This window comes from Triticum dicoccoides, chromosome 4A (assembly GCF_002162155.2).
Source record: "Triticum dicoccoides isolate Atlit2015 ecotype Zavitan chromosome 4A, WEW_v2.0, whole genome shotgun sequence".
Classification (NCBI taxonomy): domain Eukaryota; kingdom Viridiplantae; phylum Streptophyta; class Magnoliopsida; order Poales; family Poaceae; genus Triticum; species Triticum dicoccoides.
The window spans coordinates 245,647,469-245,670,646 of record NC_041386.1 but is presented as its reverse complement, the minus strand read 5'-3'; positions in this window follow the sequence as shown (position 1 = coordinate 245,670,646).

Genomic DNA, 23,178 nt, shown 5'->3' with positions numbered 1-23,178 from the left:
TCCGACCGAGTAGACTGCGAGGCCACCTCAGGGAAACTTGAGGGTTGGTTTTACTCGTAGGATGTCTCATCTGAGTGTGCCCTGATAAAGAGATATGTGCAGCTCCTATCGGGATTTGTCGGCACATTCGGGCGGTGTTGCTGGTCTTGTTTTAACCTGTCGAAGTGTCTTGAGTTACCGAGATGCCGAGTCTGATCGGAACGTCTTGGGAGGAGGTCTATTCCTTCGTTGACCGTGAGAGCTTGTCATGGGCTAAGTTGGGACCCCCCTGCAGGGATTGAACTTTCGAAAGCCATGCCCGCGGTTATGGGCAGATGGGAATTTGTTAATGTCCGGTTGTAGATAACTTGAATCTTAATTAATTAAAATGAATCAACTGAGTGTGTTACCGTGATGGTCTCTTCTCGGCGGAGTCCGGGAAGTGGACACGGTGTTGGAGTAATGTTTGCGCAGGTTGTTCTTCTATATTCTCGCTCGTGCTTTGCCTCCTCTTCTCGCTCTCTTTTGCGAATAAGATAGCCACCATACTTGCTAGTCGCTTGCTGCAGCTCCACATATATTTGCCTTACCATTCCTTTAAGCTTAAATAGTCTTGATCGCGAGGGTGCGAGATTGCTGAGTCCCTGTGGCTCACAGATACTATAACTCCAGATGCAGGTCTAGGCGATTCCGCTCCAGGTGACGAGTACGAGCTCAAGTGGGAGTTTGACGAAGACTCTCAGCGATATTACGTGTCTTTTCCTGATGATCAGTAGTGGTGCCTAGTTGGGGTTCGATTCAGGGCCTTGTCGCATGTTGGGTTTTCTTCTATTTTGGCGCCGTAGTCGGGCCATGAGTGTTTGTATGATGGGTGTTATTTATGTACTTTGATGTGATGTGGCGAGTGTAAGCCAACTATGTATCTTCGCCTTTTATTATATATTACATGGGATGTTGTGACGATTGCCTGACTTGCGACATTGCTTTCAATGCGGTTATGCCTCTAAGTCGTGCCTTGACACGTGGGAGCTATAGCCGCATCGAGGGCGTTACAGCAGCTTCCTTGGGCTCGCGAGCTATTGTCAAAGGTTCGTTGAGAACTTCTCTAAGATCGAGAAGCCTCTTTCCAACCTTCTCCAGAAGCATGTGAAGTATGTCTGGTCGCCTGAATGTGATATCGCTTTCAACACCCTCAAAGAGAAGTTAGTCACTGCTCCAGTTCTGACTCCTCCTGATGAATCCAAACCGTTCGAGGTTTTCTGTGATGCTTCCCTTCAAGGTCTCAGTGCAGTGTTGATGCAAGAGAAGAAAGTTGTGGCCTATACCTCTCGCCAGTTGAAGCCCAACGAAAAGAACTACCCCACTCATGACCTCGAGTTGGCAGCAGTTGTCCATGCTCTTTTAACATGGAGACATCTCTTGTTGGGAAGGAAAGTGGACATCTTCACTGATCATAAGAGTCTCAAGTACATCTTCACTCAGCCCAACCTCAACCTCAGGCAGACTCGTTGGGTCGAAATGATTCAATAGTATAATTCGAGTATTGAATATACTCCAAGCAAGGCCAATGTAATTGCTGACGCTTTGAGCAGGAAGGCTTACTGCAACAGTTTGATTCTCAAGCCCTACCAACCAGAGCTTTGTGAAGCTTTCCGCAAACTCAATCTCCAAGTTGTTCCTCAAGGATTCCTGGCCAACCTCCAAGTCTCTCCAACTTTGGAAGATCAGATTCATGAGGCTCAACTTCTTGATGCTATGGTGAAGTAGGTGAAGATTGGGATTGCCAAGAGTCAACCCAAGTACAAGTGCTATCGTCTTGATGACAAGGATACTCTATTCTTCGAGGATCGCATTGTTGTTCCTAAGGGTAACCTTCATAAAGTCATTATGAGCGAGGCTCACAATTCACTCCTCTCTATTCACCCTGGAAGTACAAAGATGTACCATGACCTTAAGCAGTCTTATTGGTGGACTCGAATGAAGCGCGAGATTGCTCAGTTCGTGAATGAATGTGATGTCTGCATAAGAGTGAAAGCAGAACACCAACGACCAGCTGGTCTCCTCCAACCTCTTGCCATTCTAGAATGGAAGTTTGACCATATTGAGATGGACTTCGTGACTGGGTTTCCCAAGTCCAAGTGTGGCAATGATGCTATCTTCGTTCTCATCAACAAGCTCACTGAAGTGGCTCATTTCCTGCCTATCGAAGAGTCTATCACAGCAGCTCAGTTGGTAGAGCTATATACCTCCAGGATTGTCTCTCTACACGGCATTCCACGGTTGATATATTCAGATCGTGGAAGCATCTTCACCTCCAAGTTCTGGGATTCCTTCCAAAAGGCCATGGGCACCAACATCCGCTTCAGCACAGCTTTTCATCCTCAAACCAGTGGCCAAGTCGAGCGTGTCAATCAAGTTCTTGAATATATGCTCAGGGCATGTGTCATTTTTTTGGTATGAAGTGGGAACATTGTCTTCCATATGCCGAGTTCTCCTACAACAACAACTTCCAAGCGAGTTCGGGCAAGGCCCCATTCGAGAATCTCTATGGCAGAAAGTGCCGTACTCCTCTTAACTGGTCAGAGACTGGTGAACGCCAACTTCTTGGAAATGACTTGATCACAGAGGCTGAAGAAATGTGCAAAGTCATTCGTGAAAATATCAAAGCCGCGCAATCGCGCCAGAAGAGTTACTATGATAGCAAGCATCATGACTTGGCTTTCGAGATCGGAGACCATGTCTACCTCGACGTCTCTCCAATGAAAGGTACTCGTCGCTTCGGTATCAAAGGGAAGCTTGCCCCTAGATACGTGGGTCCTTTCAAGATCATTGGCAAAAGAGGCGATCTCGCCTATCTACTTGAGTTTCGATCCAACTTTGCAAACGTGCACGACGTGTTTCACGTGTCTCAGCTCCGCAAGTGTTTCAAGGCTCCTGACCGCACCATCAACTTTGAAGAGATTGATCTCCAAGAAGACATGTCTTATCATGAGCATCCCATTGCTATTCTTGAAGAAACTGAGCGCAAGACTCGCAACAAGTCTATCAAATTCCTAAAAGTGAAGTGGTGACATCATTCCGACCGTGAAGCCACCTGGGAACTCGAGGACCACCTCCGTTCCGGATATCCGGAGTTTTTCCAGACCTAGATCTCGGGACGAGATCCTTTCGTAGTGGTGGAGTGTTGTACCGCCCCATATGTAACCTGCCATATTTGTATTCCAACTCTTGCCATTTCCGGCACTAAGTTATGATATTTCCTCGTTGTCGGGTTTTTTTCTCCGGGTCGCTTTTGTCTTTGTCATGCATCTCATATCATGTCATCATGTGCATCGCATTTGCATACGTGTTCGTTTCATGCATCCGAGCATTTTCCCCGTTGCCCGTTTTGCATTCCGGTGCTCCTATGTCCTCCGGTGTTCCCTTTTACCTCTTTTCGTGTGCGGATGTTAAACGTTCTCAGATTGGACCGAGACTTTTCATGCGGCCTTGGTTTACTACCGGTAGACCGCCTGTGAAGTTTCGTGCCATTTGGACTTCGTTTGATACTCCAACGGTTAACCGAGGAACCGTTAAGGCCTCGTGTGTGTTGCAGCCCAACACATCTCCAAAGTGGCCCAAAACCCACCTAAACCCCCTCCATCATCTCGGTCGTTCGATCACGATCGTGTGGCCGAAACACATGCTCAATTTGGAGTCTCCTAGCTCCCTCTAGGTATAAATTTGTGCACCCCGTCCAAATCCCGGATCATTTCCACACTAACCCTAGCCCCGCTCCTCTCCGCGCGCCGGAAATCGTCGCCGCCGCCACTCACACACTGCCATGTGGCACGCCGCCGTCCTCTCCGCCGCTGGCCTGGGCAGCCCAAATCGGGGCCCCGAGGCCCACGCCGCCCCCGCGCCTCCTCGACTCGCTGAGCCGCCCGAGCGTCGCCGCGCTGCCGCGCCTTCCTCCTCGCCGGCCGCCGCGCTGCCTCGCTGCCGCAGCAGCTCTGGCGAGCCTGCGCCGTCTCCACCCGCGCCGGTGACCGCGCCTGCGGTCCCCTTTCTCGCCGCCGCGCCGCCCCGACCCCAAATCCGGCCGGCCCCGTCCATTCCGGCCACCTCCGTCCACCCCGGCGCGTCTCCGGCGAGCCCCCTCCGATGAACCTCGGAGACCGTTCCCGATCCAGATCTGGAACTCGAGGGTTGACCTAATTTTGCCCTAAGTCCTAGTAATTTTAGCATACTTCATCGCATCATAATTTTGCATCTGTGGCTCCGTTTTGGGCATGTAGCATATCAAATTGTTCGTCTCGATGAGTACTTCATTTCATTCCATTGTACCATGTTCATTTGAGTTCATCTTGATGCCCTAAATGATGTTGCAAGAGTTCTATGTGTTGTTAGTTTCAGATTCTTATCACTAATTGGACATTTGTCATTTTTGCCATGATTAATGAGTGCCTCCTATGAACTTGAGCCCTACATGTGTTTTCAAGTATGCATTGCCATCTTTACAGGGGTGTATGCCATGTATTTTTGTGATATTTGTGGTGACTATCACAAGCATGCAAAGTAGCTCTCATGATGTTACTGATTTCAAGTACTTAGATTTCTTCTAAGTCTTTGCCCTCTTAATATTTTTATGCCATGTATTCTTGTTGCTAGAGAGTGATCCATGCCTCTTTTGAGCATTTCAGTAAGGATGATTTTGAGGTAATGTTATGATCTATCCATCCATGTATTTGTTTGCAATTGTGGAGCACCCTAGAATGACTCAATCTTGCTCTACTTTTGCTATAAAATGTTCCTGGTAGATCGTTTACGTGTTAAGCAATTTTGCCGAGGTTGTTGTAGTTGATCCGTGCATGCTATGAGGTTGTTCTTGCCATGTTTAGCTTCTATGCCATGTCTACTTGCTGGGTGTATGCTTAGTTTGTCATGCAATGCCTTGTGGTGAGTGCATTGAGCTTGTAAACATGCCTACGCGAATCTGTTTTGCGATGTTCCAGTTTTCTACTAAGTCTGAATATGTTAACGAAAGTTGCTATGTTCTCATGGTTGCCATTGTATTTTCTGATCCCCTTTGGCTTATGGTCAGTACGGGACTTTTTTGTACGCTTTGAGTAGCTTCATGCCATGCCTTGCTTTTCCATGATATGTTCCTGTAGCATATTGTCATCTTGCTCTAAGCATTGCTTCCTGATGTTAAATTCCTGACATGTTATTTTCACTAAGTCTGTAACCTGTTATCTTTTGCACTTTTGCCATGCTTGTTTGAACCTGCTTTTGCATGAATTAGCTGTAGCTTAGTGTTCTTCTTTTGTCAAGCATCTTGAGTAGATCCCTGCCATGTGCTTTGTTGCTATGTTCGAGCGCAGTAGCTTGTTGTTCTTGATGCATTTAGATGGCCTCGTGCTGTTAATCGCAGCTTTGTGCCATTATTGTTTTGCTTGCCATTTGCAAACCGTGCATCCGATTCCTGTGATCTTTATATCGATTTCGACCGAAATCAACTCATATTTCCAGTGGCTATCTTGGTTCTCCAAGTTGAGGCTAGATTCAATCTTTCCTTTCTGAAGCATGCATATGGATCGCATATCACATCCCGCATATCATGATATGTTTTGCATCATGTTGCTTGTGCATTGCACCGTGGTTGATTGTGGTTCCCTTTGTTTGTGTCTTGCTTTGGGTACAGCCGGGAGACGAGTACGTGATCGAGGAACCGTTGAGTACTCTTACGAGGATCAAGCTAACGTCAACTCGGAGAACTATGCAGGCAAGATGACCATACCCTCGAAATCACTTCTATCTTTGCTTGCTAGATGCTCGCTCTATTGCTATGCCTATGCTACGACACCTACCACTTGCTTATCATGCCTCCCATATTGCCATGTCAAACCTCTAACCCACCTTGTCCTAGTAAACCGTTGTTTAGCTATGTTACCGCTTTGCTCAGCCCCTCTTATAGCGTTGCTAGTTGCAGGTGAAGATTGGAGTTTGTTCCTTGTTGGAACATGTTTATTGTTGGGATATCACTATTATATCTTGTCTACTTTAATGCATCTATATACTTGGTAAAGGGTGGAAGGCTCGGCCTTATGCCTGGTGTTTTGTTCCACTCTTGCCGCCCTAGTTTCCGTCATACCGGTGTTATGTTCCTTGATTTTGCGTTCCTTACACGGTTGGCTTATAATGGGAACCCCTTGACAGTTCGCCTTGAATAAAACTCCTCCAGCAAGGCCCAACCTTGATTTTACCATTCGCCACCTAGCCTTTTCCCCTTGGGTTTCGCGGACTCAAGGGTCATCTTTATTTTAAACCCCCCGGGCCAGTGCTTCTCTAAGTGTTGGTCCAAACTGGGCGATGTCCTTCACCCCCTGGGCAACCAAGGTCTATGCCAACCCGACGGCTTGCCCATCTGGTGTGCCCTGAGAACGAGATATGTGCAGCTCCTATCGGGATTTGTTGGCACATTCGGGTGGCTTTCCTGGTTTAGTTTTACCATTGTCAAGATGTCTTGTAACCAAGATTCCGAGTCTGATTGGGTTGTCCTAGGAGAAGGAATATCCTTCGTTGACCGTGAGAGCTTGTGATGGGATAAGTTGGGACACCCCTGCAAGGATTTGTTAATGTCCGGTTGTAGAAAACCTGAAACTTAACTTAATTAAAATGAATCAATAGGGTGTGTGTCCGTGATGGTCTCTTTTCGGCGGAGTCCGGGAAGAGAACACGGTCTCGTGTTATGCTGGAATATAGGTTGTTCTAGGATCACTTCTTGATCATAGTTTCTCGATCGTGCCTTGCCTTCTCCCTTCTCCATCTCATTTGCGTATGTTAGCCACCATATATGCTAGTGCTTGCTGCAGCTCCACCTCATACCTTTTACCCTTCCTATAAGCTTAAATAGTCTTGATCGCGAGGGTGTGAGATTGCTGAGTCCCCGTGACTCACAGATTCTTCAAAACCAGATGCAGGGACCGATGATACCATACCAGGAGATTCGACTGAGCTCAAGTGGGAGTTTGATGAGGACTCAAGACAATACCACGTTTCCTTTCCAGACGATCAGTAGTGGAGCCCAGTTGGGGCGATCGGGGACATTATGCATTTGGGGTTTGTCTTTATTTTGGTTCCGTAGTCGGACCTTGATTGTATCTGGATGATGTAATGATATTTATGCTATTGTGTGACGTGGCGAGTGTAAGCCAACTATGTACCTCTTTTACTTATTCATTACATGGGCTGTGTGAAGATTACCCCACTTGCGACATTGCTTACAATGCGGTTATGCCTCTAAGTCATTCTTCGACACGTGGGAGATATAGCCGCATCGTGGGCATTACAGCCGACGACCGAAGGAAGTAGATGAAGTCGATCCCGGCGATGTCGTCCCCTCCAGCTCAAACGGTGGTGCGTAGAGGACGTAGATGAACACTACGGAGCTCCTGGACTTGTTGCAGTGACGAGGTGAGTCCGGTGGCTGCGGGATCGACGTGGTGGCGGCGACCACGCGCTCGGACGATGAAGAAAAAGAAAGGGGCGAGCGAGAGGGAGGAATGGTTGGCCTAGGGTCTGTATGATGCGTCGGGGAGGGCTTTATACACCTCGGGGTGCCGGTGGATGATCGACACGGCGACAGACGAGGCCATGGTGGGCGTGGATGCACGCCACACACAGGCACTGCCTCCTCTCTGTACAGAGGAGGAGGAAAAGGCCGTGGTGGGCCTGGGTCTGCACTATAGCATTGGGCTACAAGTGCACAGTGTAGCTTTTAGTTTTTTTTTAATTTCCTTTTATTTCTTTTTTTGCCTCAGCTTCTATTTATTTTAGTTTTAGTAAAAACACAAAAGTTGTACCTAATTTAGTATATGTAATTATGCCACTGCCACAAATATTTCGACGCATTAAATACAGTAGTTTGTATTCGTTTATTATTTTAAGAGCATCTAAATAATAGTTTAGTCGCTGTTTTACTTATTATAGTGCAATTTAATACTATAAATAAGTGTGGTTTCTTCTGCAATATTTAGTATGGATTATTTGGCACAACCCGAACATTTTAGTTTAAATATTTGTAAAGTTTTACCGTTTAAACTTGACGTTGAATTCTGAATTCGAATGGGATTTGAATCAGAGTGAGTTTAGTACCGTAACAGTGGTGACGTTGCATCATTAGTAGAGGGTTACTGTAGCTTAATTATCTGGGCATCACAACACACCCACACCTCCTGTTATTCTCCGGCGACGGCAGCCTCACACCACAGCCGAAGCAGTCAACCCGCGTACTCCCCTCCCCGTGGGCATCCACTGCCGCATCTTCCCCGCCTCCGCGTCATTCCTTTCCTAGGGCTTGCCGTCGTCCATTGCCTTGGTGATCTCGGCGTCGCGTGTTCCACGTGGTCAACGGAGGACAGCCATCGGAAGAGTACTTTAGGCGGTGCGGCTGACTGGTGGACCCATCAGCTACATCTTCGAACACAAGGAAATGTCTCCTTATTACTCGCAAAATAAAAACAATTCCTCCCCCTGACAGTTGGGACCGAGTAGCTATATCTTCACACGCAAGGAAGTGCGTCCTTATTTTCCCTGACCACTGGGACCCACCTAGTCAAAGCGTACGTAGCGTTGTCTGTCTGGTCGTGAACGTGTACGCACGTACTGGTCGATCAGTCTCTCTGCAAGTATGAACCGTGGCCGAGTAAGTAGCGGCACATGTCATTGTAGAGCACCCAACATAGAAGTTCACACAGTCCTATCTAAGTCCCATACACGTACATACAACCACAGGGCAAAAAATACGGCCACGTACGTACATACGGGCAGGGTGGGCTTGTGTACGTGGAGAGGCAACGGACGGCAGCAATGGCGTCCTGTTCATCAGGCAGTGAACCGGCTGGGTCGGAAGAGAGAAACAGCGTCCTTTTCATCGGGAGGCAACCGACTGGGTCAGAATGCATCGTGTTCATCAGGAGCCAACCGGCTTGGACGGAATAGCCGATCGAAACGAGGCCTGGCATACCACAGAACGGAGGAAACGACCTTGTGTTCGACTGGCCACATCAAAGCAGGATTCTTTTCATCGGGAGGGGTCTGGCGTACCACAAAACGGAGGAAACAGACTTCTCTTGGACCTCCTACGGTCGAAACGCAGTCCTGTTGATCAGGAGGGATGTGGCATACTACAAAACTGAGGAAACAGACTTGTGTTGGAGCGCTACGGTCGAAACGGGGGTCATGTTCATCAGGAGGGGTATGGCGTATTGCAAAACGGGACTCCATGGGATATTGTTCATCTCCACCGTCGACCTCCTCCAGCCTCCACGGACTACTGTTCATCCATCGTCGACCTCCTGCAGCCTCCACCTGCGACTATTCATCCATGGGCTCCTATTCATTGATACGTCTCGGTCGTATCTACTTTTCCAAACACTTTTGCCCTTGTTTTGGACTCTAACTTGCATGATTTCAATGGAACTAACCCGGACTGACGCTGTTTTCAGCAGAATTTCCATGTTGTTATTTTTGTGCAGAAATAGAAGTTCTCGGAATGACCTGAAAATCAATGGAGAATCATTTTGGAATATATAAAAAAATACTGGAAGGAAGAACAACGTCAGGGGGGCCTCCACCTGTCCACGAGGGTGGGGGCCGCGCCCTACCCCCCTGGGCATGCCCCCTGCCTCGTGGGCCCCCTGACGCTCCACCGACCTCAACACTGACTACATATATTCACTTTCGGTGAGAAAAAAACAAGGGAGAAGGATTCATCACGTTTTACGACATGGAGCCGCTGCCAAGCCCTAAACTCTTCTGGGAGGGCTGATCTGGAGTCCGTTCGGGGCTACGAAGAGGGGAATCCATCGCCATCATCATCATCAACCATCCTCCATCACCAATTTCATGATGCTCACCGCCGTGCATGAGTAATTCCATCGTAGGCTTGTTGGACGGTGATGGGTTGGAGATTTATCATGTAATCAAGTTAGTTTTGTTAGGGTTTGATCCCTAATATCCACTATGTTCTGAGATTGATGTTGCTATGACTTTGCTATGCTTAATGCTTGTCACTAGGGCCCGAGTGCCATGATTTCAGATCTGAACCTATTATGTTTTCATCAATATGTGAGAGTTCTTGATCCTATCTTGCAAGTATATAGTCACCTATTATGTGTTATGATCTGTTAACCCCGAAGTGACAATTATCAGGATAATTACCGGTGATGACCACAGTTTGAGGAGTTCATGTATGCACTATGTGTTAATGCTTTGTTTCGGTACTCTATTAAAAGGAGGCCTTAATATCCCTTAGTTTCCGCTAGGACGCCGCTGCCACGGGAGGGTAGGACAAAAGATGTCATACAAGTTCTTTTCCATAAGCATGTATGACTATATTCGGAATACATGCCTACATTACATCGATGAACTGGAGCTAGTTCTGTGTCACCCTAGGTTATGACTGTTACATGATGAACCGCACCTGGCATAATTCTCCATCACCGATCCATTGCTTACGAGCTTTCCATATATTGTTCTTCGCTTATTTACTTTTCCGTTGGTATTGTTATCATCACTCTAAAACACCAAAAATATTACTTTGGCTACTGTTACCTTTTGCCACCGTTACCACTACTATCATATTACTTTGCTACTAAACACTTTGCTACAGATATTAAGTTTCCAGGTGTGGTTGAATTGACAACTCAGCTGCTAATACTTGAGAATATTCTTTGGCTCCCCTTGTGCCGAATCAATAAATTTGGGTTGAATACCCTACCCTCGAAAACTGTTGCGATCCCCTATACTTGTGGGTTATCAAGACTATTTTCTGGCGCCGTTGGCGGGGAGCATAGCTATATTCTTTGAGTCACTTGGGATTTATATCTGCTTATCATTATGAAGAACTTGAAAGATCCAAGAACCAAGATTTATCCCTCAACTACGACGCGAGGTAAGGAACTGCCATCTAGCTTTGCCCTTGATTCACCTTTTGTTTTGAGTAAGCTTGCGACACCTATACCTGCTTCTGCTATTAATTCTGATATGTCGCATGTTGTTGATGATGCCACTTCTGCTATGCATGATACTTATGATGAAACTACTTCTATGCTTGATACTACTGTGCCTCTTGGTGAATTTCTTGATGAACAACTTGCTAGGGCTAGAGAGAATGAAATTATTGAAACTGATAATATTGATGAAAGTGATGACGAAGATTGTCCCCCTAGATATGAGTTACCTGTTGTGCCTGAGGGCTATGTTATGGATGAATAAACTGATAGAGACTTTATTGCTTGCAATGATAGAAGTGATCTTAAGAAATTATTAGCTAATCTGAAACAAAAAACTCTGAATGCTAGAACGAAATATGATCATGCATATGCTACTTCACCTATCTTTGTTACTGATAAGGATAATGACTTCTCTGTTGATCCTGAGATAATTACTTTAGTTGAATCTGGTCCATTCTATGGCTATGAATCTGAAATTGTTGTGGCACATCTTACTAAATTAAATGATATAGCCACCCTGTTCACTAATGATGAGAAAACTCGCTACTATTATATCCTTAAGATATTTCCGTTCTCATTAAAGGGTGATGCTAAGATATGGTTTAATTCTCTGGATCCTGGTTGTGTGCGTAGTCCCCGGGATATGATTTATTACTTCTCTGCTGAATATTTCCCTGCTCATAAGAAACAAGCTGCTTTATAGGAAATATATAATTTTGTTCAAATTGAAGAAGAGAGTCTGCCACAAGCTTGGGGGAGGCTTCTCCAATTACTTAATGCTTTGCCTAATCATCACCTTAAGAAAAATGAAATACTTGATATCTTTTATAATGGACTAATTGATGCTTCCAGAGACCACCTGGATAGTTGTGCTGGTTGTGTTTCAGGGAAATAACACCGGATGAAGCTGAAATTCTATTGAATAATATGTTGACTAATGAAAATAATTGTACACTTCCCGATCCAATTCCTGAACCAACTCCTAAGACAACTCCGAAGAAAAGGGTATTCTATTTCTTAGTCCTGAAGATATGCAAGAGGCAAAGAAATTTATGAACGAAAAAGGTATTAAAGCTGAAGATGTTAAGAATTTACCCCCTATTGAAGAAATACATGGTCTTAATTTGCCGCCTGTTGAAGAAATACATGGTCTTGATAACCCGACACAGGTAGTAAAGGTAAATTCTCTCTATAGATATGATAAAGCTGAAATCCCATTTACTAAGTTTGCTAGCCCATGCTTGGATGAGTTTGATAACTTTATGGTTAAGCAAGAAAACATCAATGCTTATTTTGGTAGAGAATTAAAACAAAATTTTGATATGCTTGAACACTTGGGTGATTATATGGCTAATGTTCAAGGTGAACTAAAACTTATTAGTAAACATGCTTCTATGGTTACCACTCAAGTAGAACAAGTACTTAAAGCTCAGAATGATTTGCTCAATGAATTAAATAGTAAGAGAAATGATAATGCTATTAGAGTTACGACTAGAGGTGGTAAAATGACTCAGGAACCTTTATATCCTGAGGGCCATCCTAAGAGAATTGAGCAAGATTCTCATAGACTTAATATTGATGCACCTAGTCCTTCTAAAAGGAAGAAAAAGAAAAACGATAGGACTTTGCATGCTTCTACTGAACCTGTTATTGACACCTGAGAAACTGAATGATATCTCTATTTCTGATGCTGAAACACAATTTGGTAATGAACATGAACCCATTAACAATGTTAATGATGATGTTCATGTTGATGCTCAACCTAGCAATGATAATGATGTAGAAATTGAACCTGTTGTTGATCTTGATAACCCACAATCAAAGAATCAACGTTATCATAAGAGAGACTTTGTTGCTAGGAAGCACGGTAAAGAAAGAGAACCATGGGTTCAGAAACCCATGCCTTTTCCTCCTAAACCATCCAAGAAAAAGGATGATGGGGATTTTGAGCACTTTGCTGAATTGATTAGACCTATTTTCTTGCGTATGTGTTTGACTGATATGCTTAAAATGAATCCTTATGCTAAGTATATGAAAGAAATTGTTACAAATAAAAGAAAGATACCGAAAGCTGAAATTTCCACCATGCTTGCTAATTATACTTTTCAGGGTGGAATACCTAAGAAACTAGGAGATCCAGGAGTACCAACTATACCATGTTCCATTAAAAGAAACTATGTTAAAACTGCTTTATGTGATCTTGGAGCCGGTGTTAGTGTTATGCGTCTCTCTTTATATCATAGACTTGATTTGAATAAGTTGACACCTACTGAAATATCTTTGCAAATGGCTGATAAATCAACTGCTATACGTGTCGGTATTTGTTAGGATGTTCCTGTTGTGGTTGCAAAGGTTACTATTTTAACAGACTTTGTTATTCTTGATATTTCCGAGGACGATAGTATGTCTATTATTCTTGGAAGACCCTTTTTGAATAATGCAGGGGCTGTTATTGATTGCACCAAAGGCAATGTCACTTTTCATGTTAATGGCAATGAGCATACGGTACACTTTCCGAGGAAACAACCTCAAGTTCATAGTATAAAATCTATTGGAAAATTTTCAACTATTACTATTGGAGGTTTTGAATTTCCTCTTCCTACTGTCAAGAAGAAATATGATATTCTTATTGTTGGGGATGTGCATATCTCCGTTGAGGTAACCTAGGGTTATTCGAAAATTCTCCGGTTCCATGTTATTCGGAATGAGTTTGTTAACAAGACCTGATCAACCTTGTTAGTGGATTCCTTTTGATGAGCATGAGATGGATGAATTTAGAAAACACAACTCTCTGTACCCTCTTTTTACTTTCTGTTATTTAGTTGAAATAAAGCAAAAATAGTATGTTATGTTTGTTTTCTGAATTATCCATGCAATAAAAAAATACCCCGAAAATAAAAGTTATCCAAATGCCCTGAAATTTGAATATGATTTTTTCTGGAATATTTGAGAATATCTGGCACTGAAAACAAAGCAGGGGGAGCAAGCACTTGGGCAAAAGGGTGGAGGGCACGCCCTACCCCCTGGGCACGCCCCCTTCCTCGTGGGCCCATGGTGGCTCTCCTCCACTTATTCCAGCTACCACACACTCCTTCTTCCTCCCACAAAAATCACCAACCAGCTCAAACCCGAGTCTAAGCTCATTTTGCTGCCATTTACGATCTCCTTGCTCAAAGCACCTCTCACAAAACTGCTTTGGGGGATTGTTCCTTGGTATGTGACTCCTCCAATGGTTCAACTAGTTTTTGTTCTAGTGCTTTATTCATTGCATATTTTTGATTCTTAGGTGACCCTGTTCTTGAGCTTGCATGTCAAATTTATGTGGTCAAAAGTAGTTTTGATGCATGATATTGCCTCTAGGCACTTGTAGGAGTAGTTGCTATCAATTTTCCTGAGTTTGGTTCACTTTTATTTTGAAGTTACTAAAAATTTCAGAAATTTTTCAGAGAAAGAAATATGTTTAGGAAAAATGTACCAAGGTGGTCCTTCAAGGAAGCAAGGACACAGGCTCGCAATGCGTGATGCCGATGAGGAACCACCGAGGGAAGCTCAAGTGCGGGCTTGTGAATGGCCGTTAGACGACTTTATGGATCAAGCAGGAATCAAGGAAGAATTTAACGCGTATGTGCATAATGCCCATCTTGAGAGCTTCGAGGCAGATAAGTGCCGCCAATACCACTATCTCACTGATTGCTTTGTGAGGAGGTTTGAACTTTCATCATCACGCAATTCTCAAACTGTCCTATTTGATCTTTATGAAAATTCTTATACTATGGACTTAGAGGATTTTAATACTGCTTGCAAACTTCCACAATGGGGTAGTCCTAATGAACCTCGCAAATCTGAATTTGGAGATTTTCTTGCTACCTATGGGGGAATCTAGAGACATAAGACAAGCTACCATAGGGAGCATTCATTTTCCTGCTATACATTATTTTACTCTCTTCATAGGTAGATGCATTAATGGTAAGGATGAAGCATGCCACATCTGTGTGCCTGATCTTAGCGTTCTCAGAAGCGTTGTTTTAGGAGATAAACAATACAACTTGGGATCCATTGTTGCACGTAGGTTGCATAATAATAGATTTAATGGAGATTTCTTTTGTGGAATTTATGCAACCCGTCTAGCTATTTTTCTTGATATACCCATACATGGGTATGATATTGAGTTGCCTCCTGTTTATTTAGATTATGAGATCATGGTTCGTCATCAGTTTGTTGAGAGGAACGATCAGTTCCTCCAGTACCGACTAATCTTTGACAGACGACGCACCTACCACGTCGCTCTCCCTGCTCCTGCTTTCTTTGACTCTCAGGCAAAAGGGAGATATGTTATAACCAGGGAGGAGGCGGACAAGTATAAGAGGAGGACAGAGACGGCCCGTCTTCAAGCGGAAACTCATGAGGCAATAGCTGCTGCATCTCAGTACGACCCCAGTTACAACTTTGGATATCTGCCAGGCCAGCCGTGGCCATAGACCAACTTAGGCCAAAAGCCTAAGCTTGGGGGAGTATGTATTTCTCACCGACATTACATTCATGTTCACACACTCATTGCTAGTTGTCGGTACTCATACTTTTTCATTGTATCATCCATGCTAGTTTATTTTCCTTTTTATGCTTTCTTCTTGTGTGTTTAATAAACCTTAAGAAAAACAAAAAATAGTTGTAGCTTTCAGCTAGTTTACTTTCCATGCTTGTAGTAGAAATTAAAAAGAAAACCCAAAAAGATTTCTCGTTCTTCTTTTGCTTGTTGGGAGCTTTCTCATGTAAACAGTTTTATTTCTTTTCTTGTTCTTTGGGGGTCGAGAGGAGAAGACCATAATTAAAATGATTGAGTGGCTCTCATATGCATTATTGTAGATCTGACAAAGAGCCCATGCTACCTTGTCTCCTCTCTTGAATTGAATGCTTGTAGATTCCAGCTTAGTCCAATGCATGTGCACTACTATTATTATCCACACTATTCGGTCGTGCAAGTGAAAGGCAATAATGATGATTATATGATGAACTTATTGAGATGAGAAAAGCTGGTATGAACTCGACCTCTCTTGTTTTTGTAGATATGATTAGTTCATCGTTCCTGATTCAGCCTTTTATGAATAAACATGTTTGCATTGACAATTAGAGATTATAGTTGCTTATGCCATGCTTAATTAGCTAGGGGCTTATAATGGTCTACCTTGCGTGTCAACATGCTATTAAAATGGTTGTGATGTGGTATGATAGGGTGGTATCCTCTTTTGAACGATTCGAGTGGCTTGACTTGGCACATGTTCACGCATGTAGTTGAAACAAAATCAACATAGGCTCTATGATATTTATGTTCATGGTGCATTATATCCTACTCATGCTTGCATTCGGTGTTGATTTTTAATGCATGTTCATGACTATTGTCGCTCTCTAGCTGGTCGCTTCCCAGTCTTTTGCTAGCCTTCACCTGTACTAAGCGGGAATACTGCTTGTGCATCCAATTCCATAAACCCCAAAGTTATTCCATATGATTCCACCATACCTACCTATATACAGTATCTACCTGTCGTTCCAAGTAAATTTGTATGTGCCAAACTCTAAACCTTCAAATAAACATTCTGTTTTGTATGCTCGAATAGCTCACGTATCAACTAGGGTTGGCCATATCTTCCATGTTAGGTGGGTTATTCTCAAGAGGAGTGGACTCCGTCCTCACTCACCAGGATGCCCAGTCCCATGCTTTATGCAAATCAAATAAAAATAACTGCAAACAAAACTCCCCCGGGACTCTTGTTAGTTGGAGGCACTCGTTGTTTCGAGCAAGCCATGGATTGATGCTTGTTGGTGGAGGGGGAGTATAAACTTTACCATTCTGTTTGGGAACCGCCTATAATGTGTGTAGCATGGAAGATATCGCCATCTCTTTGTTGTTATGTTGACAATGAAAGTATACCGCTCAAAATATTATTCATATCTATTTCAAAACCGAGCTTTGGCACCTCTACAAATCCCTGCTTCCCTCTGCGAAGGGCCTATCTATTTAATTTTATATTAAGTCATCATCCTCTTATCAAAAAGCACCAGTTGGAGAGCACCACTGTCATTTGCATTCATTACTGTTAGTTTACATTGAGTATGACTTGACTGGATCTCTTTTACAATGAATTACAATGTCTAGTTAGTCCTTGATCTTTAAAGGTGCTCTGCATTTATGGTTTCGGTCTCACAAAGGGCGAGCGAGATACCATCCTGTTATATCATATTATGATTGTTTTGAGAAAGTTTTGTCATCCGAGATTTATTATTATTGCTCGCTAGTTGATTATGCCATTGATATGAGTAAACATGAGACCTAAATGCTATTGTGAATATGGTTAGTTCATAATCTTTGCTGAAAACTTGAATGCTGGCTTTACATATTTACAACAACAAGAGCAAACAGAGTTCGTAAAAGTTTTTCTTTATCACTTTCAGTTTATCAACTGAATTGCTAGAGGACAAGCAAAGGTTTAAGCTTGGGGGAGTTGATACGTCTCCGTCGTATATACTTTTCCAAACACTTTTGCCCTTGTTTGACTCTAACTTGCATGATTTGAATGGAACTAACCCGGACTGACGCTGTTTTCAGCAGAATTGCCATGGTGTTATTTTTGTGTAGAAATAAAAGTTCTCGGAATGACCTAAAAATCAATGGAGAATTATTTTGGAATATATAAAAAATACTGGAAGGAAGAACCATGTGAGCGGGGCCTCCACCTGTCCACGAGGGTGGGGGCGCGCCCTACCCCTCTAGGCGCGCCCCCGTGCCTCGTGGGGCCCCTGACGCTCCACCGACCTCAACCCTGACTCCATATATTCACTTTTGGGGAGAAAAAATCCAGGGAGAAGGATTCATCGTGTTTTACGATATAGAGCCGCCGTCATGCCCTAAACTCTCTCGGGAGGGTTGATCTGGAGTCCATTCGGGGCTCCGGAGAGGGGAATCCATCGCCATCGTCATCATCAACCATCCTCCATCACCAATTTCATGATGCTCACCACCGTGCGTGAGTAATTCCATCGTAGGCTTGCTGGACGGTGATGGGTTGGATGAGATTTATCATGTAACCGAGTTAGTTTTGTTAGGGTTTGATCCCTAGTATCCACTATGTTCTGAGATTGATGTTGCTATGACTTTGCTATGCTTAATTCTTGTCACTAGGGCCTGAGTGCCATGATTTCAGATCTGAACCTATTATCTTTTCATCAATATATGAGAGTTCTTGATCCTATCTTGCAAGTCTATAGTCACCTGAAATATTCTGACACCAACCCGATCTGAATCTCAGGCAGATATGATGGTTGGAATATTCCCGACATTTGCATGTCGTTCCCAGCTTGCACCGCCACAGTGCCATTCTATCATGATCTGGCTCTCAATAATGGTTTAGGATCATCTTCAAAGTGGGCTTACCTTGGGTCCTAGTCATTCTCGATGATAAGCAGAAATCATCCATTGCGTTGTCTTCAAAAGGTAGTCCACATCGTCCATTCTACTCCGGGTATGCCATCCTTCATACTCCGCCAAACCATTGTTGTGATTTGCCTTAGGCTGGTATAAAAGTTTCAATGATCTAGATATCAAAAGCAATTCTTTTTGCCTCTTAAGGGAGTAATTCCACGAGTCACCTTCCCTGAGGTACTCCGTTATGGAATCATGACAATTTTCCCTCGCTACTTTGAAACCCTCGTCAACTTGTTCTTCCGTCCTTTCTAAGGTGTGTTTTGCCTCTCAACTGAAGAGATGTCTCTACGTCTCCTCCCATGAGTTGATATTGTGATTGTTAAGATGATCCATCACTATGGAGTTGTCTCTGTCCTTGTTTTGATGAAGAACTCGAAAGCAGAGTTGTCAAGACCAAGGTGATGCAAGGACTCGATGTTCCTATGAGGTGCAAGTTGGATCATGAAGATCGTGTTAGTTTTGTGTCCCCTCTGTCATCTTACCCTAAGCTTGAATCTCGGGACGATATTCTTGTTTAGTGGGGATGAGTTGTCACATCCCTAGTTCTGGTCTGACCTAGGCTAGCTTCCATGTGTTGCATCATGTATCTTTTGAATTTGAAATGGGGATTGATCAAACCCTAGCACCTCTCTAAAAATACTAGGTTCAAACTTAAATCATTATCAATGAACCCAAAATGCCCTTTGAAAATGTTCATGATTTCTGATAAAGGTGAAAACCTCTACCAAAAATGATGAACCTATTTCTAGGTCATTCCTGGATTTTTGAATTAAATCATATTGTATTTGACTTTGAGCATTTAAACACTATAAATAATTTAAATGCTCAAATAATGTTGGAACTATTTGTGGGCCACTGAATTATTTCAGAAAGTGCTTAGCAATATTTTTAGGATTTGTGAAATTGATTTGGTATTTTAAACTAAATCAAAACAAACCTCCAAAATAGAAAAACAGAAAGAATTAGGAAAGGAAGAGAGAGAGGGACGAACCTGGACGGCCCAGCACTGTGCAGCCCGCTGGCCCACAGTGCTAGTCACCACTAACCTTGCACCAGAAGGACGCCGCGCGCGTGGTCGCCGCGCGCCGGGACGCGCCCGAGCCACCACCTGCTTCCGCCGCTTCTGGAGCCAGCCCCGAGTTCCACGCACTCCCTCTTGACCCCCTCGCTCTCTCCCTGGACCCCCTCCCCCTCCTCTGCTCTGTCCTGTAGCACCCCCTGAGCGCGTTCGCCGCCGCCGCTCGCCGTAGACATGGCCACCACCTCTCCCACGCCCCCTGGAGCTGCCCACGAGCTCCGCCTCGTTCCTCTATTTCTCCTCACCGAGCCTCCCGACGCTGGAAGCCCCGAAAAGATCATCGGCATCGTCGTGTTCACCGTCGGGCACCAAAGATCGTCGCCGCTGATTCGTCGTCCGCAGGGTTGTGAGCCCTCGAGCGTTTTCCCCCTCTCACCGCAGTCAATCCTCTCCTTTAGCCAGCATAGCCACCCGAGCTGAGAGCTCCGTGTCGCCGGCCATGGCGCCGCCGTGGCCAGAGCCCAAACCAGCCGCTCCCGCACGCGTCGTCCTCCTCACCTCTCCAGGAGCCCGTAGCCACCACCTGATCCTTCGCACATGCCCTACACCCACCGCCAGAGCTCATCTGAGCTTCGGCCGCCACCGCGAGCTCGTCTCCGTCGAGTCCAGCGCACCCCAGCCGCTGCTGCCTACTCTGTTGGATGCAGACGAGCATGGGCTCCCTCCTGATGGTCACACCGCACCTAACCGCAGCCCCTAGCGCCGCCCAGCTGCAGCTCCGCCGTGCGGAATGGTCGCCGCCAGCCAGAGTCCGGCGATGATGACGTGGCTCCGTCATTAGAGGCTAATCCCTTAATTAGCCACCTCATAGCCACTGACAGTGGGCCCTACCACAGGGTCAAACCCAATCAACGTTGGTTTTGACCGGGATTAGTCCCCGTGTCACTGACGTGTGGTCCCCACACATCAGGTTTGACCTAGACAGCCCCGTTGACCCGCCGACATCACCATGTGGTCATGCTGACGCAGTAACATTTTCTAGGATTTTAAATAAATCAGAAATGATTTATTTATTTCACAAAATAGCCAAAACTTCTAAAATTCATAGAAAATCAACCGTAACTCCAAATGAAATAATTTGTATATGAAAAATGATCAGAGAAATTCAAGGAACCCATCTGTACCATTTCCATGCGTGTTTGAACAATGTTTGTCCTCTGTTTTGGACAAAACAAATAAAGGGCATTTAAATAATCATATATGGAGTTGGAATTTGAATCATGTATCCAAACCTACTTCATTTAAGTCATAGCTAGATGCATTAGCTCAAATCACAACATATTGCCATGTCATGATCATGCATCATATTGTGGCATTGCATTGATTGTGTTCTTTCCTAGTTGTCGGTGTTTGTCCCCTCTCGATAGAGGTGTAATGAGAACGATGACACCGATGAAGTGTCTTCCTCTTCAGAAGTGTCAGGCAAGAAAAACTCCCTTGTTCAATCCGATACAATCCCACTCTCTCGCTCCTGCTCTCTTTTACTGCATCCGGACAACAACGATTCAACTGTTACATGATGTGGTAGTTGAACCCCTTTCCTCTGCATGACCTGTCATTGCCACAATAAATAGATGAAACCCACTAGCATGAGTAGGAATTGTTTGAGCCCTGATGTGCCTACTCATTCATGCTTGTTGTCATGCCTGCTACTGCTTAGAGTTGAGTCAGGTCTGATTCATTGGGAATGAATTGGAAGGTGGTGAACATGTCCTACCGTTGAGAGCTAAGTGTGTTAACACGATTTGGTAAAGGTAGCGGTGACAGGCCATGTAGGAGTACATGGTGGGTTGTCTCATTGCATTTGTTCTCAGGAACTAAGTTCTGTGTTTGTGATCAATGAACAGTTACTACCACACATTGGGTTCCGGTAACTCGGCCCCTCTCGGCTTATTAATCAACTTGATCTCTGTCCAGGAGTTGCAACTAGTTTCTGGTGTTTGTAGGTAGTGTTAGTAGTCTACAAAGTGGCACCCAGTACAGGTGGGCTTGGGACAGACTAGGGACAGTGGCACGGTGAACCAAGTGGCACCCGGATGGTGGGCTTGGGAACCCTGCACACATCGTTTGGGGCCGTGAGCGACACCCTGGCCGGATCTCCTTGCGGATGGAACCCGAATAGGTGATAAACCTAGACGAGAGACTTGTGTGGTTAGTCAGGTCGTGGCCGACTCCCTCGCCAGGCTTCTGCTTGAAGGTTGCCGACGTACACGATGTGTACATGGTGGTAAGTGGCGAGAGCGCGTGTGAAGAAGTACACCCCTGCAGGGTTATCATTATCTATTCGAATAGCCGGATTCCTTGGATGTGGAAACTTGGACCCCTTGCATCGTTCATAGACAAGTGAAAGTGGATACTCTAAAATCCGCAAGATAAGCATGAGTGCTATGGATGGCATTCTCGTAGGGAGACAGGAGCGGATCCATAGTGGTGTATTGATATGGTGAATATGTGGACTCATGTGCGCCACCTCAAAGAGTTATTTGCCGTAGTAGTTTGGGTTAGCCACTGAGTCAAAGCTGGCTTGCTGCAGTTAAACTCCACCACCCCCTTTGTTGCTACCAATGCATATGTAGTTCGTTCTGATATAAGTCTTGCCAAGTACATTTGTACTCACGTTTGCTTAATTTATGTTTTGCAGAGAGACTTCAGTCTCGCTAGTAGTTCCACGTGGACTTCGACATTTAGCTTGATACCTCAGCTACGATCTTGTGCCCTCGGCAGGATCTGGTAGATAGTCAGGCTTCTTAGCCTTTTTCATTTGTAGCAGTCTGTACTCAGACATCTTAAGCTTTCGCATGTGCTTTGACTTGTATGCTCTGAATGTTGGGTCATGAGACCCATGTTTGTAATATCTGGCTCTTCGGAGCCTAATGAATAAATACTTGAGTTCTAGAGTTATGTTGTGATGCCATGTTGTATTTACACATATCGAGCATATTGTGTGTATGATTGAAATGCTTGGTATGTGTGGGATCCGACAACCTAGTTGTTCATCCTTGGTAGCCTCTCTTATGGGGAAATGTAGTCTTGTGCTTCCATGAGCCATAGTAGTCCGCTAGAGCCCGGTTCACCAGAGTCCTGCTAGCCCAGCACTACTGCTCCGGAACTTAGACTGGCCGGCATGTGATTCACTTCGTTCCTGTGTCTGTCCCATCGGGGAAATGTCACGCGGTGACATCCGGAGTCCTGCTAGCCTGCTACAGCCTGGGTTCCCGGAGTCCTGTTAGCCGAGTTGCTACAGCCCGGGTTCCCGGAGTCCTGTTAGCCCAGTTGCTACAGCCCGGATTCCCACGCTGCTGACCGACATGCTCGATGTTTATTCATGTATGCCTGTCCCCGTAAGTTAGTGCCACTTTGGGTTCATGACTACTCATGTCGGCCCGGGTTCTCTGTCATATGGATGCTAGCGACACTATCATATACGTGAGACAAAAGGCGTAAACGGTCCCGGGCCATGGTAAGGCGACACCCGTGGGGATACCGTGCATGAGGCCGCAAAGTGATATGAGGTGTTACAGGCTAGATTGGCGTGACTTAGAATCGGGGTCCTGATAGGTTTCCATCACCGACTTCATTGGCCTAAACCCACCCACCTTCCATCATTCCATTGAGCCACACGATGCAGATGACTGGCTCCGTAGTAT